At 46.4% G+C, this 12,718-nt stretch overlaps 1 protein-coding gene and 1 long non-coding RNA gene across 2 annotated transcripts in view; one reads left to right on the top strand and one right to left on the bottom strand.

Moving 5' to 3' along the window:
- Nucleotides 1-4,085, top strand: part of LOC120230445 — a 5,283-nt gene extending 1,198 nt beyond the window's left edge. The window contains exons 2-3 of the long non-coding RNA XR_005528021.1: nucleotides 2,127-2,226; nucleotides 3,951-4,085. This is a non-coding gene — a long non-coding RNA (uncharacterized LOC120230445). The remainder of the gene's footprint in view (nucleotides 1-2,126; nucleotides 2,227-3,950) is intronic.
- TSHZ2 (teashirt zinc finger homeobox 2) overlaps nucleotides 1-12,718 on the bottom strand; it is a 270,720-nt gene that overhangs the window by 247,266 nt on the left and 10,736 nt on the right. The gene's annotated exons all lie outside the window — the stretch shown is intronic.

Consider the following 12,718-nt stretch of genomic DNA (forward strand, 5'->3'; position numbering starts at 1 on the left):
GGGGGAGCATCGAGGAGCACGGGGGAGCACGGCGGAGCACGGGGGGCACGGGGGAGCACGAGGAGCACGGGGGAGCATGTGGGAGCACGGGGGAGCATCGAGGAGCACGGGGGAGCACAGGGGAGGGCAGAGATCACGGAGGAGCACAGGGGAGCACGGGGGTCACGGAGGAGCACAGGGGGGCATGGGGGAGCACAGGGGAGGACAGAGATCACGGAGGAGCACAGGGGAGCACGGAGGAGAATGGAGGAACACAGGGAGCATGGAGGAGCCCTGGGGAGCACGGGGGTCACGGAGGAGCACAGGGGGGCATGGGGGAGCATGGGGGGCCTGGGGGAGCACAGGGGAGCATGGAGGAACACGGGGGAGCACAAAGGAGCACAGGGGCGCACAGGCGGGAGGAGACCACGTGAGGATATCCTGCCAGAAAGGTGCGCTGGAGCCAGCCTCTCAGGGGGCCCGTGGGCGAATGAATTCTGCTCACACACAATGCGCTCACACCCCCCGGGCATCTTGTTAAAAGGCTGCCTCTGAGTCAGCAGGGCTGGGGCGGGGCCCGAGGGTTTCCAAGTGTCCGGGAAGTTCCCAGGAGACGCCAAGGCCGCGGCCCCCAGACCGCACTGTGAGTCTGAAAGTTTTAGGCCATGACTCGATCCTAAGAGCAGGGGCGAGGTCAGGGGAGGGGATTTTCCCGATATCCTCTGGACTCTGTGAAAGCATCTGGCAGCCCAGGGACCCTCCAGAAACCACTAAGGCTCAGCCGTGTGGGGACTCCTTCGGTGAGACTTTCCGCACAGAGCAGGCTGTCTCTGCCCGGCAGACACACCCCGCTCGGGTGCTGCAACTCAGAAACTCCGACGAGGGACAGCTCACATGGATATTTTTTTCTTTCAACTGAACTAAACTCGCCATAAAAAATATATGTATAGATATATACGTATACACACACATATACACACATGTCTATAGATAGCCAATCTCTGCATGTAATCACAGCCACACATAGGACTGAAATGAAATCTTACAGACACTAAATCATCTCACGTGAAATCATCAGAGGATTCAGGGGCTGGGATGGTTTCGTTGTTGCCGCAGGTGCCCCAGGCAGACCCAGACTTCTCCCTCCAGAGGCTGTGGGAGGAGGCATCTCAGGCCCGGCGGTCCGGTGGGCAGGATGGGTCCCGTCGGTGAAGGCGATTAACGAGAAACCAGTGAGCAGGCCAATGCTGAGATGCTGAGTACCCCCCGCATCCCCCCCCCCCCCGGAGGCGAGCACCCGAGCCAGGGCGGCCGAAGCTGGGGAGGTGAGGACCAGGAAATCAGCACCCCGCATACCACCTTCGACGCTCTCTCCCAGGTCCGCTGGGACCTTTGTAAGACAATCTGGGTGACAAATACGGGCCGAGGAACACTGCCCTTGGAAGAATCCCAGCGGCGAACGAATGTCCCCAAACAAAGGGTGCACTCCACCCCTCCACCATGCTTGCCGCTCAATCTAATTACTCACCTCTGCAGCTTTAAATCAAAGGTGGCTCCTCTTAAGTATAATTACCTTTGCCAGCAGCTTGTAGAACACAGTAAGTGAGGAGCTACTAAGCAGGAATGGTTTCTACAGGACATTATATATGCCCTGGACTAAATCAACGGCAGCCAGGACCCATAGCCTCGGATACACATATAACTCAGCCGCGAGCAAACGTATGCTGCTGGTAGAGCATCACGCATACACGTAAACACAGCGATTCCTTCGCCTGTGTCAGCAGGCTAGACACCCCACAATGCAGGTGAATAAAGTAAGAGAAAAGGCTTCTCTGAACCTCGAATGCACAGTCTGCATTGCTATGTCGGTTTTTCCGCAAGAAAGCAAGTCGCCATCCCACCAGCTAGTCTCTGAACCAGTCCCAAATACAGGAAAGGAAAGCAGACGAAGTCTCACTTTTTCCACCACTGAATGCCCCTATCTGACCACCTTTCTTACCCCGGGAAAGAGGCGAAAGAGCGAAGCCAACACGACTCTGGCTGACTTTGACGTACTCATTTTTCTCCCGTTCAACCTCGCCACATCCTTCATTCCGATGTACGAAAACATTTTTTTTTTTAAACCATGAGCATCTTTCTCATTTCAGGCTCGTCAATTCCAATTTTGCCTAATTAATAAATAAATCAACACCTGAAAGGAAGTGGAAGTTGCCAAGAACTTTTGGCCTTAACCAAAAGGAAGCTACGGTGAGAGAGACTTACAATGTGGTTCTTTCAATCCAGGGGCTCCATCTCACTTCCCACTCTACTTTGCATAAAACTGTTTCTTATACGGTGTGCCCAAAGCAGGATCGTCTCCAAAGGCACTATTCTGGTAGTCCTCAAACTGTTGGCTGTCACCTCCGTAATCATCACATTAACATTTATTGAGCACTTACTATGTGCCACATATGCACGAAGCACACTGTATACTCAATCCATATAATCCCCCCCCCCCCCCCCGGCAACCCCATATGGTATTAGGATAATTATTTTCAAAACTGAAAACCTAGTGCTTAGAAGGTTAACAGCTTCTCTGAGGTCAGACAAAGTAAATAACAGCCTCGATCTGAATTTTTATCTGAGTTCAAGGCCATGGGTTATAACCCTTCAGAGCATATAGTATAAGGCTGTTGACTCTGTCGGCCTGGTATCCCTTCTCCGTTCCTTTGGTAATATCACCTTGATTTTGCTTTGGCAATTTGCCACTAGTTGCTCCTGGCTCTTGCAGCCCTGGATACCTACATGAGGAAGGCGGGACAATGAGAAGCTAGTGATTGGTTCGGAGAAGGCCATGCAAACCCCCGTGGGCCAGTGTAAACCCTGAAGCATTTGCTGGGGGTTCTCTGAAGGAGTGCTTTCTTCTGCCAGCATTGCTAAGTCAGACGCTGCCAGGTGACCACTGTGACCGCCATGTGTAAAAAGGAAGGAAGAGTCTCAGAGATAGACCTGGCCCAATCCCACCCCTTAGGTCTCTGTACCTATAGATACCAAGGCTGAGGCTCAGTTGAGACACGCAGATAAGGTATAATTTATCATCAGCTACATGATTCATTAAACATTTGCCTTCTAGAAGTGCTGAGTGTGCCCTTGGAATCAAACACCCCTGGGGTTAAATTCTAGTTGCGCTGTATATATTTGCTATAGGAGCACATTACTTAACAGCTCTGTGCCTCAGTTTTCATATCTGGAAAATGGGGATATGAGCAGTGTGCCTACCTCCTTGGTTGAGAGGAAAGCTAAATGGAGTCAGGTACATGTAAAGGATCTGGGGCAGTGCCTGGCATGGAGCAGACATTCAGTAAATATTCACAAGTCTTGAATATTATTTTTCAGAGAACAAAACAGAGAAAAGTTTATGGTGAGCGGTGAAAAGGATCTAGCATAGCTGCTAACCAGAGGCAAATCCAAAAACCTTTATAGAAAGTTATTGCCCTAAATGCTGAATAGGGGCCAGGATGTGCAGACAAGAAGGATCCTGCGTCCAGGAATGGTTCATTGGAAGAGATCATCTATCCCTGATGGAACTGCCAGGAGCTGCCTGGGATAAAATCGTGATAGATCAACAGTTAGACCCAGAAGCAAACATACACACAAACAGAAATGAGCTTGAATTCTTAGTGACTCATAGATCGTCTTCATCCAGCAGACCGTCCGTCTGTCCGTCCATCCGTCCATCCAGTTAACACTCGCTGGCTTTGTTCTGGGCACTTTATCACTAACCCGTGAAGACAGAGGCTATACCTTCTTAATCCTCACAGTCCTGGCACACAGCACAAGGTCTTGAAAATAATAGAAATTAATACATATCTGCCGAATGAATAAAATAATGACTCTCAAATACAAGTACTCCATTCATGAACATATCTTCCACGAATCCGTCTGATCTAATCAGCCCTCCTTCCCTTACGTCATATCCATGTCTCTTTCAGGTTATTCCCGGAATGAGGTTCGTGCCCTGAAAGGGCTGCAGGCAGCAGCAGTGTCTGCCAGCAAAGTTTCATGTTCGAGTCCTCACCGCACACATTCCCCTCTGCTCCTCTGGGAGCAGGAACTGTCTTTTATTTTTCCTCCATGTTCCTCCCATAGAAAATTAAAACATCTCAACCCACAAATGGCTTTGCTGAGTGGTTATGTGTCACAGCTGTTTTCATGATGCAGGAATGATAGGAAACCCTTGCCCTTATTTTAATTAATTCTTTTTTCTTTTCGTAAAGAATGTTGTAAGTTTCCATTGCTACTGTTTTATCTTGGGGGACTGGCCACTAACTTGTCCAAGCCTTTCCCTCCTCTGCCGCAGGACAGCAGTCCGCGGTAGTGCCCCAGCATTCAAACTGAAGTGACAAACAAGTATTCCTGTTTGTTTATCGGAGTGCGGTGCCAGACTCAAAAGCTAAACCAGAGCACACAACTTTTCCTGTGGAGCGGGTGCCCAGGGGACTGTGGTCTACAGTGAAAATAAGATCATTGTTTAAAAAAGACAAAGAAAAAAAAACCCACCACCTCACACCGTGCACTGTTACCCATTTGAAAACACGTCCGTGTTCCTTACATATTCCGCTTAGAGTACTAACAGGTCAGTCCACAGGAAATGCAAGAATACGTTATATTTTAATCAGGGCACATAAAACACTGTCTAGAATGTTATGTTGCCCGAGGGAATGCAGTGAGCAGGGAACGTTTACAAACTCCAGGTCAGTCCCCCCATTACATCACTGTGAAAAAAAGAAATTTATGAGGTTAAATTATATGGATGTTATATATTGGAACTGTGAGCCCATTCCCAAATGAGAATGTTGGCTGAAAGAGCCAGATTCCCTGAGAGAAATTTTTAAGTACTTCTATTGTGGATGTTTTCCTGGCAACTTTCTCAAAAAAAAAAAAAAAAAAAAAAAGTAAAGACATATTCTTTGAAGATCATGAAATGAATTAAAAAAAAAGAGAAGTCTCGTGACTAAAGAGAATTCCAAAATTCCAAATTCCAAAAGAGAGGGCACCTAAAAGAGTGACTTGAACTCTTCTGCTCCAGAGACAAGAACACAGAAGTTACTTTGTGGAACTCGCTGGTGATTTATTTCATCTATTCCTCATCTAAGTGATTGGAAACACAGATGTTGACGCCGTAACCTTGCTTCCAGTAAATAATTCCTCAAAGGACACACATTTGCTTAACCGTCGTCACAAGATGATAAAACTTATGAAACATTTATGGAAGCAGCAATGCAGTTGTGTTGGTTTATGTGTTTGGGAAGTTTTGAAACTCCTAGCCCCAATTTCCCACCTCCCCTTCGTCCCTGGAAAGGAACAGTGTCTGAGGGGAGGTTCCCGTACCTGGACTGGAGAGATTGCCTCTCCCCTCCCCACCTCGTTCTTTCCTTCTCCATTTGTGGCTGCAGTTTGACAGTAAACAGAAGGGCTGTCGTGCTGATCTCAAAGAACAATAATTAAACCAAAGGGAGAGCAGACGAAGTACTCTGTGGGACCAAGAGAGGAAGAATAAAAACCCCGCCAGGGAACTGTTTTCTTCTGCTTTCGAGCCTGCTTCCGAGACAAGCGAACGTTCACATGTGCCGTGTGTGTGCATCCATATATCCAACATTTACTAAGAACCTACTATATTCGGCTCTGTGGGCACAAGTCATGCAGGTATCTAAATATTCCAAAGGCTCCAGCAACCTTGGATGACTCTTCGATTCACTCATTTATTCAGCCATCCGTGTATTTGACAAAAACACCTACTGTAAATGAAATGGTCCCCGTGATTTGAAGGATCAACCCCTGACATGATAAAATACAGACAAGGGAACAGAAATTGCAAGACAGTGTAGGGCCTACCTTCCTCTATCAGCTATTACTGTTACCCTTCCCATCTAGGGCTGATTTTCCTGTGCGGGACACACGGGCGTAACTATGGTTCTGTTTCCCAGAAACCCCAGGGAAGTGCCACAGACACCCCTGGGGAAATACACCGTGATGTTGCCTTCATGTTCATCCTGAAGAGCTTTCTGGTTGATTCCGTTAATAGCTTAGCCTCAGTGTGAGCATATGCATTGACTAGGTCCACCTCTAACACAAAACTCATGCATAATAAGGGCTTTCTACACTCTCTCCTTACCCCCAGAGACACACACTAACACTCGCTACATACCTGATCTGGCCATACGTGAAACATACATTCACAACACACATAATTGACATACAGTCACAACTCACCCCCACAGTAAAACAGACTCACAACACACATAGACACATTCTAAGGACTATGATGATGGTGGTTGTGAAAAGCATATGGTACCACGTGGTCCTTCCAGATCCTGAGGTCCTACCTTATTAACATTTCTCCCCCCAGGACCTAGCAGCTCACCCCACTACGTGTTTGTTCGACTGCATTAAATGTCAGTTTGATTGCTTGACATGTCACACGGCAGAAGTGACTACTGTTATCCTCTCCTTATAATACCTCTAAACAAAATCTGAGAGTCCATCCTTTCCTAACCCACCCCACCCATGTTTAACACCCCATGGGCTCCAGGATCTGGATGGCAGAATTATAAATAATGGAGGATATAATGGTCATCCAGCTCTGAAGCTCCATCCATCCCACACCCTGAGGACAAATGCGATTTCTTTTATGCCATTCACACTTCCCTTTTAATGTCTCTCTGTTCCCCACTCCACCCCAAGATGGCGACTGGTCGTATGCCTGACGTACTTGGGATTCATGCCATGTTGATGGCTGAGTCTCCCTCACTGTTGGGATTATTGACATATTTTATTTATTCAGTTTACTAGCCTCAAGCAAACATTTCACAAGCGCCTACTAGGTGCAAATGAGTGAGTTAAATTTTTGGTAAGAGAAATGTACATTTCAGGAACGTCCAAAGTAAGAAATATTAGCTGTTTCCATAATGTTTATTTTTCTCAACTAATTCTCTTGCTAAATTCAGTAAAATTCTCACAACTGTTTTTCTCTGCATCAATTACGTATGGGAGAATTGTAAAAATTCTTAAGAGTATCCAGTACAAGATTGCACATAATAAAGAAAACTTTAAAAATACGCTAAATATCGATTAACAGAGGAGTTGATAAGTGAGTAAAAATAATACATTCTTGTGTTAGAATATTATAAAACATATGAAAAGGAATTCACTATATTTTTAATCTATTATCTCTCCCTCCCTCTTTTTTTCTTTAGCTGCCTATCTACATACTTGGATAGAGCCTACACACAAACTTAAAAAAATCAATGTGCAAAACATAGTGTAAAAATATTTACATAAAAATATTAAACATATACAGAAGGACATTAATGCCCTTTGCTCCATATATATGCAGGCAGAATTATAAATGATGGAGGATATACCCACCAAAGACTGAATAGTGCCCATCTCTGGGGAGAGAGCAAGGGCGGGAGGGAAATAGTAGTATTTGCTGAGCGCTTATTATGCATGGAACACTGTTCTAAGTACTTAATAAGGATCTACTTTTTAAATCCTCATAATGGTGCTTGGGAGCCATTGTTCTCCTTTATGTCTATTTACAGGACTGAGGCACAGAGATTTTAAGATTGGTGTTCAAAGATGATATAACTTTACCTGTAAAGTTGAATTCTTTTGTATCTGAAATTTACTGACCAGGTGAAATAAATTCATCTTATTATTGATAGCTCTTCCTTCTAGTCTCTATGACTGACTATGCCCATCCAATATTAATAAAGAAAACATTTATGTCAAAGACAATAAAATAAGAGGCTCCTTTTATTCCATTACTCAATAAAATAACCTCAAGTCAGATAGCGAGGCAGTTGGCTGAACTGTATTATTACAAAGGTTTGCTTCAAAGTGCCACACACATTCAAAAATTAAACAACAACAACAACAACAACACAAATCCAAAAAACCTACAACCAACAACAACTCAAAACAATCTTAGGGGTTTTCTCCCCCCCCCCCCAAAGATGCTATCATGATTTCTGCCATAAGCAACACTTTCCCTCTGTGTTACACGTCCTCAAACTTCACAATCATCTCTGTTTCATATTCTTCAAAGTAATCATTTAAATGTCACCTATAATTAAATACTTACAAGTAAGAAACACCTTTAGAGACCTTGACCATAAATATTATGAGGAGCGATAAACCGGAAATCTGTGAGGGTAGCTTTCCAGTTGTTGAAATAAATAACGGGCCGGCATCAATGCATGTGTTCCATATTTTTGATGGCCAGGAGGAGTCACGGAGCCTCTAAGAGATTTATAGAGAACAGATGAGCAGCGTCTGACTTCAGGACACATCCACAAAGATGCTGTAGGAAGTGGGTGAGCACGATCACTTACTGAGACACCCCAGATGGACTGTGTTCGTGGTTTTCATGGTTTTTTTTTTTCCTACTTCTGTTTAATCAAACAGGAATGGACTTATGAAATGCCATCGTGGAAAGTGCAAGAGGTTTCAAAAATCCTATGTATATATAGGATTTTTTTATCTTCATAGGCTCAACCATTCAAGGTGGTGCTTTGGATTTAGATATGCCAGATGATGCTCTTTATTTATTTGTTTGTTTTATTTGCCACAATTGGCTTACTTCCACCTGGAGGAAACACTAAACTTCAGTCCATGCCCTAGGTCCCCACATCTCTCTCCTAGCCACTGGACATTTATTTATGTGACTCTGCTATCAAGCATTAAGTACTGTGACAAGCAACAGTACACAGTGTCTGAGTACTCTGGCCTCTGGTAGGCAGAGCCAGGTTTCAATGTCTTATTTGGAAGCTTATGAGATCTTGAAGCTATTTGTAATTTGGTAATTCTCTTATCTCTTCAAGGGGCCAATAATAAGACTCTCTAGCCGTCGGGATGTTATGGGGAGAGACTTTAAGTAGCTGGCCTGCACGAAGTCCATGTTCTGTAAATGTTAACTAGTAAGTGTAGGCTTTCTGGGTTAGCATGACGAGGGTCAACAAGCAGTATTACGTTGACCGTATTATGATGACGATCACTATTGCATTATGACAGTGACGGTTATGATTGGCACCATCTTCCTCGTCACCACCATTTGGATCCCATTCGCTCATGGAAGCACAGACGATAGAAAGAAAGGGCTCAGAAGTCTCATTATTGGGAGGACTCAGGAAAGAAAAAGGAGGGAACTGATGAGGCAAAAGAGCCACTGAAGAAAGTAGGAGAAAATAGGAAACAGAACAAGATGGTGAAGGAAGCTCCAAAGAACAAAGCTAGGTTTCCTGTCCTCCCGTTCTGTAGCATTTCCAGAATTTCAGAGATGGTGAGAAATAAAAAAAATAATAAAGCTCTGGACAATTCCTTGTGTTTCATTCTTGTCTCTTGACTCTGGTGTCCAGGGTCTGGCCAACTCCCAAGCAAACAGAGTCCCTCTTACATATTGGCTGCACTGCTTTCTCCTTAACTGAAGGATCCTCTGGGCTCTGATGTTTCGTGCTATGACTAGGTACATAGATGAGAAAATGGATGCATTTCCCTGTTGAGATGCATTAGGGAAAATGGTCCCATTTCTAAAAACAGGCGATTGCCACCAGAGAGTGAAAAGAGAGAGTACTTATATTTTTTTCTGTTGACTAAAAGCCCAAAGTGGATATGGATCCCCTTGAATAATTTTTTAAATGTTTTGGCATTCAGAATTGGGAGAGAGAGAAAGGGAGTAGAAGGAGGAGGAGGAGGGGGAGGAGAAGGAGAGAGGAGGAGGAGCAGATGAAAAAACAGAAGGAGGAGAGGACTTAGAATTTTCCGCCCTATATCCTGTAACTCAAAGCCATGGTGAGTGCTTCAAATACAGAATCCTGGCCTCAACCCCCTCCTATGGAATCAGAACTAGGAACTGGCCTGGGAATCTGCAAGGCTGCATTTTCACAAGTTTTTCAAGGGACAAGGATACCAAGTTAAGGTTGAGGACCACTTCTCTAGCCTATATGGCAAACCAGAATGTTATTTCCAATCCCTCCATATCCGGAAACTTTCCTTGGCCAGTAAGGGCTCTCCAGAGCTTCTCTCTGATACTCTGGGAGGGCAAGTTCCTTCTGGTGTTTCAAGTTTCTTGAAGTTTTACTGAAAGCCTCTGTCTTCCGGGTGTTCCTTTGACCCAAGCGTGACTTGGCCTCCTTTGCTCACATCTGGTTCATGAATCCCTTGCCCCATACAGGTCCTGGGCGCCCACAGGGTCTTCCCAGGTGGTCATTCCACCCCGTCCTCATGGGCCCCGAAACTTCCTGCCCCCAGCTATTGCTCTCTTCACAGATTTCCTTACAACGGTTCCCTCTTTTATGTATTCACATAATTTTATTTCAAAATGAAGATTTACGTCACCACAGTCCATGAAAACCCAGCATCATTTGCCACCAGTGATCAGAAAATAAAAATCCAAGTGCTATTTTTCACTGGATACTGCTCCTTGAAAAAGGTCTCTGAATTTGAGGTCTACCCTTTCTGATAAAGACTCATGAGACAGGTGTTTCAGGCCAACACCACATAGACTTTCTGCTTCATCATATCAGAGGGGTTGAAAACAGGTTGGAAAGGGGACATGGTTTGCACTCTGTGCCTGACTCCCACAGCGGGAGAGCTCTGGCTTAAGAAGCCTTCAGAAATGGGCTTGCTTTCCTCACTAAACCCTCCATAAAGCTCTGGCTGGCCTGGGCAGAGGTCATGGCCGTCAGGAGTGTCCCCTAGAGGAGACTATGGTACACGTCACTGGTCTTGTCTGGCCCCTCCCCCACCGAGACGCAATTTTGTCTCCTTGGGTTTCCTACCTGTGACTCCCAGTAACCATGCCACCATCATTCATTCTATCAAACCACACTGACTGAGCACCAACTATGTTCCAGGCTTCGTGGGCAGACAGCAGGATAAGACAGAAAGCAGATCTCTTCATGGTCATGAGCTCAGACTCACGGCCATGATTTCAAAATTTAACACGTATCGAGCGCTCACCATGTGTGAAGCACTGTCCTAAGTGCTTTGAGGAGTTCATACATTGCTCTTCCCAACAACCCAAGGTGGAGGTTGTTATCTCTACTTTACCAATAAGGAAATCAAGGCATGGAGAGGCTTATTAACTTGTTACTGTAATGACTAAAATGTATTGACCACTTACCTTGGACCAGGCACCGTGCTAAGCACGCCATCGGATTTGCCTCAGTGAGTCCTTGTAAAAACCCAACGGGATGAGTTCTTCTATCAGGTCTGTTCTGCTAATGAGGACACCGGAAATCTGGGAGGTAGAAGTGCCTAAGGTCACGCAGTGAGGAAGTGACCCATTGGAGAGAAATCGACCCCCTGTCTGTCTGACTACAGGGTCACCCCCTTGCCCTGACACTGTGTCGTCTTATGGGTGTGCAGAGATGGGTAAACACGATTCTAGGACTCCGCAAAATGTGCTTAGAAGAGTGGCCTCTTCCCCTCTATGGTCAATTCTAGGATAAATACACCTTCAAACATTTTCCTTGTTTCCAGTCTGACTCATAGAATGACAGGCTGAGAATTTTCAGTAAGAACCGGGTATATAACTACAGGAGAGAAACAAAAGGAAGGAGAGAATTAGAATTAATGGGATAAACCCAGGCTGGTGTTTCAGACAAGCCTCTCAGTATACTCCGCGCTCACCTGCCATTCTGTGCACATCTTGTCCAGCCTTGGACTGAGTCTTTCACCTCCCCCACCATCAGTCTGGTCCAAGATAGTGCCAGCTTTTGACCTGACTGATGCAGGAGCCTCCTACATGGCCGACCTGCATGCAACCTTGGTCTCTAATATACCACACACATGGCAGTCAGAAGGGTGCTGTAAAGACCAAAGCCGGGTCCTGTCTCCCAGGCGTCCCCGCCCTCCAAGCTCTCCAGCCAGCGTGCAGTTCCTTACAGGTCTTGGGTCCTGGAGGCTTGATGACAGCCTGTCCTCCTGTGGGGACCTCCTGAGGCTCCACCACCCTGGCCAGCTTGCTGCCTGCCAGCCCCCCACCTGCTCCAGACCCACAAGGTCAGACGTGTCTGCGGTTGCCTTCCCTGTTGGGCACGGGCAGTACTTCTCTCCCTGCGATGTCACGCAGAACCCAGGTGCAATGTCAATTGCACCGAGAGGCCTTTTCTGGCCCTCTCATCCAAGACGGCGCCCCTTCCCCTCATGCCCTATGCCCTACCCGCTTTCGGCGTCATATGACACTATGCGCCTGCTCACTTGTCTGGAATCTCTGTCTGCCACGCTAAATGGAAGCTTCAGGAAGGCAGGCCTTTTGTCAACTTCCTTCAAGCCTCCAGCTCTAGCACCTTCCACAGTGCCTGGTGCAGAGCAGACCTTCAGTAACATCAGTTAAATAAAGATTTCCAGGCAGGCAGCCAAAACTCCCACCTGCTCGCCGCCACTGAGATCCCAAATCCCTTTGTCCTGAGATATACCTTAACAGGCACCAGCCAGCCTCCCTTCTCCCCTCTCCCCTCTCCCAGACACTAATCTGAAGGTGACAATTAAAAAGTGGAGAAGGCGTTACCAGGAAACAGCCTGTAGCTTTCTCCTATTAGCTTAACACCCCTAAGCTGCGCAGCCTCAGGCCTGAGGGGATGAGCACAGGTTTGCCATGGGGGAGGGGCAGTCGCCAAACCCAGGGAGGCTGAGCAGAGGGAGAGGTCAAGTTCAGGGGTCGGACAGGAGGATCCCCAGCCCCTTCCTGTTGCAA

The sequence above is a fragment of the Hyaena hyaena genome, unplaced genomic scaffold, assembly GCF_003009895.1.
Source record: "Hyaena hyaena isolate Hyena2069 unplaced genomic scaffold, ASM300989v1 scaffold_42, whole genome shotgun sequence".
NCBI classification, from domain to species: domain Eukaryota; kingdom Metazoa; phylum Chordata; class Mammalia; order Carnivora; family Hyaenidae; genus Hyaena; species Hyaena hyaena.